Source organism: Cibotium barometz, chromosome 62, assembly GCF_041138505.1.
Source record: "Cibotium barometz isolate CiBa-2024 chromosome 62, ASM4113850v1, whole genome shotgun sequence".
Taxonomy (NCBI): Eukaryota; Viridiplantae; Streptophyta; class Polypodiopsida; order Cyatheales; family Cibotiaceae; genus Cibotium; species Cibotium barometz.
Window position 1 is genome coordinate 27,418,840 of NC_141107.1, and position 7,301 is coordinate 27,426,140.

A 7,301-nucleotide genomic window follows, 5' to 3' on the forward strand; every position below is an offset into this window, starting at 1 on the left:
TGCCACTTGGGATGGGGGAGGTGAGGTTCTTTTTTCAAGAATTTTTTTTAATTCAAATTTTAAAAATCCCCCACCTCTCGAAATGGTGGCGAGCTTGCCATTTGGGATGGGGGAGGTTAGGCTATTTTTTTCAAAATTTGTTTTATTCAATTTTTTATTTTTTAAAGCTCCCCCCCCCCTCTCTCTCTCTCTCTCTCTCTCCCCTTTGCCCTTCTCTTAACTCTCTCTCTCCCCCCCTTTCGCCCTTTTTATCTTTATTTTAGAAAAAAAAGGGCGAAGAGAGAGAGAGAGAGAGAGAGAGAGCCAAAAAGAAAATTTAATTAAAAAAAACCCCACCTTCTCCATCCTTAGTGGTGAGGATGTCACTTGGGATGGGGAAGGAGGGTTTTTTTTTCAAATTTTTGTTTTTAAATTTCAGTTTAGAGAGAGAGAGAGAGAGAGACTCGCCCACTGGGGATGGGGGAGGTGGTGGGGGGAGAGAGAGAGAGAGAGAGAGAGAGAGAGAGAGAGAGAGAGAGGTGCTGAAATAAATAAATAAAACCCACACCTCTCCCATCCAAAGTGGTGAGCTCGCTACTTGGGATGGTGGAGGTGAGGTTTTTTTTCCAATTATCTTAAATTTTATTTTCAATTTTTGGTTTTTTTAGGCTCACCCTGCTATCTCTTTGTCTCTATCTCCTTCCCTCCCTCCATCCCTGCCTCCCTCTCCTTCCCCCATTGCCCTTTCTCTCTCCCTTTTTATTATTTTTTTAAAGCTTACTTTGATTGATTGATTGATTGAGAGAGAGAGAGAGAGAGAGAGAGAGAGAGAGAGAGAGAGAGAGAGAGAGAAGAGAGAGAGAGAGAGAGAGAGAGAGAGAGAGAGAGAGAGAGAGATGAAAAACAATTTTAATTAAAAAATCACAACCTCTCCCATCCCTAGTGGTGAGGTCTTGCCACACTAGGAATGGGGGAGGTAGGGTTTTTTTTTTAAATTTATAGTTTATAGAGAGAGAGGGGAAGAGGGGGGAGAGAGAGAGAGAGAGAGAGAGAGAGAGAGAGAGAGAGAGAGAGAGAGAGAGAGAGAGAGAGAGGCTTGTCACTTTGGATGGGGCAGGTGGGTTTTTTTTCCAATTTTTCTTACAATTTTTGTTTAATTTAATAGTTAGAGAGAGAGAGAGAGAGAGAGAGAGAGAGAGTGTGTGTGTGTGTGTGTGTGTGTGTGTTACACTTGCGTAACAACGACACGTCAAGCATAGAGGAGAAGGAGCTCTTGTTCACCACCCAGCCATAGAGGGAATAAGGATGATAGGGTCCTCACTGTTGAACATATATAGTGGCCTGCTTGCACACATATGTCCGACTACCCACCAGGAGACTACATGCGGACGCCCTCTCTCCTGATCCCTGGCTCTCGCTCGCTGTCCATGCTTCGGTAGTCGGTCTTGGGGGCTGGTCGAGCTCCCTAAAGAGCCGTTACAAGGATGATAGGGTCCTCACTGTCGAACATATATAGTGGCCTGCTTGCACACATATGTCCACTACCCACGAGACTACATGCGGGCGCCCTCTCTCCTGATCCCTGGCTCTCGCGAGCTGTCCATGCTTCGGTGGTCGGTCTTGGGGGCTGGTCGAGCTCCCTATAGAGCCGCTACAAGCTATGTAACATTACTCTCCCCTTAAAAAGAGTTTTCGTCTGCAAAAACGAACTCCAAAAGGTTCTTGGTTAGTGTACTCAAGTGCTCCCATGAGGAGGCATCATCCTCTCGATTTTTCCACTTAACAAGTGCCTCTCGATACACAATGTGCCTTGTATCAACTCCACCAAAATGTGTGGAGAAACTCTGTTCTCCTTATGGTCAACGGTTTTATGCAGTCCATTGACATGAAAAACACGATAAACTCGAGAATTCTTTTTGGCAACTCAAGTTTGTACGCTAATCCACCAACCTTCTTCATGATTTTAAAGGAACGATAGTATCTAGATGAAAGCTTTTCACATTTCTCGTCTTTTAAGTCCTATGGCTATAGGAGATCTCGGCTAGAAGCCATACATCAACATGAATTGACTAAATCCTGTCGCGAAATGTTTCGAACTATTATAAGAAAATTCCAAATGCGGTAGGTACTCATCCCAATTGGATTGCTTTTTGCTGACATATGCACGAAGCATATCTTTTAATACTTGGTTGACTCTTCTGTCTGACCATCAAACTATGTATGATCAACTATACTCATACTCAAAGTAGTGTCCAACTTTTTGAAGACTTCCCTCCAAAAGTGACTATCGAACTTCTTATCTCTAATCAGAGACTATATATGCAGGCATGCCATATAGTTTGTAGAGATATTCGATGAACAACCTAGCTAACTTAGGTGTTTTCACTGTCTTTTTAGTAGGTATAAACTTGACCATCTTGGTCAATCGATCAACCGCTACCTAAACCGAATCATTCCCTTGATTTGTTCCCTTGATTTGTTCTAGGTAAACTAGTGATGATGAAATCCATGGAAATACTTTCCCATTTCCCTTTGGGAATATCCAATGAATGTAGTAAACCTCCAACCTTGAGGTGCTCATGCTTATTAGCCGAGTATGTGAAGAAAGGGTTCATACGCTCGAGTTCTTTACCATAGACTTTGCCCATTCTTTTGGTAAAAAAGAAACGCACGTCTATGCAGATGTGTGTAGACTATCGTGCTCTTAATCAGATAACGATTAAGAACAAGTATCCGATGGTGTGAAGTATTTTTCTAAGATTCTTAGATCAGGGTATCATCATGTCAGGATTAGGAAACATGATGTTCCCAAGATTGCGTTTAGGACATTACGAGTTCCTAATCATGCCGTTCGGCTTGACGAATGCTCCAGCAACATTTATGATGCTGATGAACAAGGTTTTAGTCCATATTTGGGAAAATTCGTAAGAGTTTTTCTTGACGAGATACTTATATAAAGTAAGTCGAAAGAAGAACACTTACAGCATTTGCACTTAGTGTTCAAACTCCTTAGGGAAAATAAGCTATTTGTGAAGGAATCCAAGTATAAATTTTTTGCTTAGGAAACCACTATTTTGGCCATATTGTCTCTGCGGAAGGTACGCAAATGAATCCTGACAAGGTGGATGCCTTGACGACATACTTATATATAGTAAGTCGAAAGAAGAACACTTACAGCATTTGCACTTAGTGTTCAAACTCCATAGGGAAAATAAGCTATTTTTGAAGGAATCCAAGTACGATTTTTTTGCTTAGGAAATCCACTATTTTGGCCATATTGTCTCTGCGGAAGGTAGGCAGATGAATCCTGACAAGGTGGATGCCTTGACGACATACTTATATATAGTAAGTCAAAAGAAGAACACTTACAGCGGTTGCACTTAGTGTTCAAACTCCATAGGAAAATAAGCTATTTGTGAAGGAATCCAAGTACGAATTTTCTTGCTTATTAGGAAATCCACTATTTTGGCCATATTGTCTCTGTGGAAGGTACACAAATGAATCCTAACAAGGTGGATGCCATTGTCAGATGGCCCAAACCTAGAAATCTTGAGGAACTACAGATTTTTCTAGGCATGTTAGGGTTCTACCAACATTAGGTTAAGGACTACAGGAAGAATGCAGTCCCCTTAACTGATGTGTTAAGGACAAAGGATAAAACTATTTGTTGGGGGGATCCTCAACAAAGAAGTTTTGAGAAGCTCAAGGTGGCCATCGCGAGTTAGCACTAGCATTGAGCAGTGTGGACCCCAATGAGCGGTTTGTTTTGGAGACAAACACTAGTGGTGAGTCCATTGGGGCAGTTTTATTGCAAAGGGGACACCCGGTTGCATTTAAAAAGCAAGAAGCTTGACCGTGCATAGTGTAACTCCTCAGCTTACGAGCGAGAGTTACTTGCTATTATTCATGCTCTAAAAAAGTGGTGACATTATTTGTATGGTGCTATGTTTGAGGTCTGGACAGATCATGAAAGTCTCTCAAATGGATTTTGAGAGAGTGAGTTAAAGGGTAGAAAAGCTCGGTGTGCGGAGATCCTATAGGAGTTCAACCTTACACTCTGTTACCAGAGGTAAATTTAACCATAACAGCGGATGCGTTGAGCCGCATGTTCATGGTGAACGAGTTAGTTTCACCACCTTCAAGAGTAAACTCTTGGAGCATGATTCATCTTTTCAAAGGTATGGCACATTGTACACGGCCGCACTTATTAACACCAGTCAGTAGCCACCTCCGTCATCAAAAAGGTGTACTAGTCTAGAGAGATTAGTTGAGGTTTATGTGGGAAGAGAAACGAGTGTGCTAGTCTGGAGCGACTAAACAAGTCTCTTAGGTTATGTACCGATTCGGAGAGCTCCGGGATGGACCCTTCACAACCATTTGACACTAGTTCACTTGGGGGTGATAAAGTTCGTCGACGACGAGGGGAAAAAGTATAGACACTATTTCATAGATGATGATTACCTGCTCTACAACGGTAGAGTTTTGCATATACCAGCTATTGGTGATTTTTGGGCCCAATTTCTTATACAAAGTCACGATAGGCTGAGAGTGCTGGTCATCCTGGGATACATAAGACTTGAAAATCAAGCAAAAGCATTGATTGAACAAAATAAGACATGCAAGATTGGGTATGCTCCTACTTGTTTGTGTGACTACAGTAGAGCTTCTCGAAAGTGGTCATGGAGATGATGACAAGATACCGTATGTAAAGGTAAGCATGGTGTTACGTGATGATGGCTAGGGTGATGGTGATGGTGAAGGTGATTTGTAGAGCTGCACAGAGTAGATGGTGGAGAGAGAGAGAGAGAGAGAGAGAGAGAGAGAGAGAGAGAGAGAGAGAGAGAGAGAGAGAGAGAGAGAGAGAGAGAGAGTTATATTAAATGTCTTCAAAAGACCATAAGCTCTATGAAACATAAGGGATTACAAAGATTATGTGTTACAAAAAACTGGTAAAAAGACAAAATAATGCTAGCTACTGTGTTGAGGGCTTACACCTGGGTGCCCATGGACATCAGGTTCATAAAATTTGGCATCCTCTCTCAAGGGTGACCCCTCACTAATGGGTGCTCTAGGTAAGGTGCTGGTGGGTTTGCCTGATGGGGCTCCTCCTACACAATGGTACGATGTCTGGTCACCTTGGGGGTTGTTTGGGAAAAAACCTATGTGAGGAATCTCTATGATGTGTCCCGTCTTGGTCTTTGTGCCCTAAATACTCTATCTTTGTGCGGCGACCCATCTCTAACAGAAACATGCCTAGGCAATGTTGATCCTCATAATCCATCACCCTAGAGAGTGGGCCAAATCCCTCCCTGAATAGGCAATGGTATCGGCCCTGAAGCTCATAGTATATTGAGCATTTACAGATATAGTGCTCCTTTGTCTCTACCTCCCATTGGTACACATGTGAAGAGATCCTCTACTCCTCCTGCATGCCCTCATATATCCTTGTCTCTATCCTTAGCAAGTATGATGCGACTCAGATCTACCCAATCGCCATCCTCATGGCATGTGACATGTGTCTTAGTAGGTAGTGTGGCCATTGTATGAATCTATTTGGTGTGAGCTTGAGGAAAAGCCATGTAATATGGATGTATAATTGAGTGAGGTATATGTGGATGAGGCAGTTGATCTCCTGGTGCATGAGGGGCAAGAGGGGGGCGTCAAGGCTATATTGGAAAAGTGGTAGCATGAGGCGAACCATCAATGCTTAGGAGCATGAGGTGAACCATACAACGAACAAACTACTCAGGTGCCTTGAGTCACATTGAGGACTCTAGGGCTAATCTGGGGAGGCGGTCTCTACCGAGTACATATACATGGTGTAAGTATATCACTGTTTGGAAAAGGGCATCACATTACCAAAGGGGCAACTCCAAACTCTACTTTGATGATCTCATTTGATACCGATTCTTTGCTCCAAATCATCATGGACAACATCAAGATCTGTATCCTCACTAAATTTGGCTAGTCTTTTTATCTAAATTTGGATGAATGAAAATTTTCCAGTCTTTTTGCCCTAAACCTAGATGAATGAATGAAACTAAAAACAATGCAAGAATGGAAACCAGTTCTCCATGGTGTGAACATCTTTTGATTTTTAGTTGTTTGAAGCATGGGGAAGAGGTAGAGAGGGTAGATAAGAGGGTAGTGCTATAAAGTTAAATGTATGTCTTTTTCAATTTGAAAAACCAATTTCATTTTCACGAAGTGAAAAACTAAGTTTTTCGTAGTGAAATTAGAAGTGTATTTTTTGGGCCTTTTCCATGATTTAGGGATTAGTATGATGTATTAGAGATAAGAAAATAGGTTTTGGCTTCTTTTCCTCAGATTCTAGTTGGCGTGAAAAAACATATATTTTCTTGGTGTGAAAAACTATGTTTTTTTTACAAACAAGGCAAATGCAAGGATTTCTGTATGATTGACATGGGTATTTAGATATATGTGTAGTCAATATGAAAAACCAGATTGGTTTTTCATAGTGCAAGCAACTATTATTTTAGTTTTTTGGTATACGACAAGGGGTGTGTCCCCTTATGACATACATACATGGACAAAGAAAAAAGGGCATGCACAGGGTTGAGCAACATATTTAAACAAAGCATGTTGGCAAGAAAGGCATATAGAGAGATTACTTGTGGTTTGAATTTTAAGACACAAACCTTGACACAATCAAACAAAACCATTAATTGAAGAAAATAAGACATGCAAGATTGGGCATTCTCTTACCTATTTGGCTCAGTGGAGCTTCTCGAAAAGTGGTGATGGAGATGATGACAAGCTACCTTAAGTGAAGGTAAGCATGGTGTTAGCAGCAATGATGATGATGGTGATTTACAGCTGCACAACAACGGAGAGAGAGAAAGAAAGAAAGAATTTTATTAACGTCTTCCAAAAGACCGAACTCGGCCTATGAGACAAATCGGTGTACCTGTATGGGGTATCCTCTGTCATCCCAACAAAATGAAAAAGTACTAAACTAAAAAGCTGAATTTGGGTGTGCAATAAGTACAATGAGTGGTGGAAGGACTACTAGGAGAATGCAAAGCTATATGCATGGAGTATACAATCATGATATGCAGCCTAGCTAGCTCCATCCTGTACCATACTGGGGGGTATAAAATGGTATACATCAATGAAGGGGGTGTCCACAGCTCCCTGAAGAACATGCCTGGGTGTGCTTTGAAGCGAGCCAGTCGCTCCGCACCCTCTCTGTGAAACTGAGCTCCTGATCTCTGATCTCTGTCATCTTTGTCTGGTATAGGCGTGGTGTCCAAAAGCCAAGTGTCCTCTGTCTCCTGCGGGCTCTGAGTGTCTCTACTCTC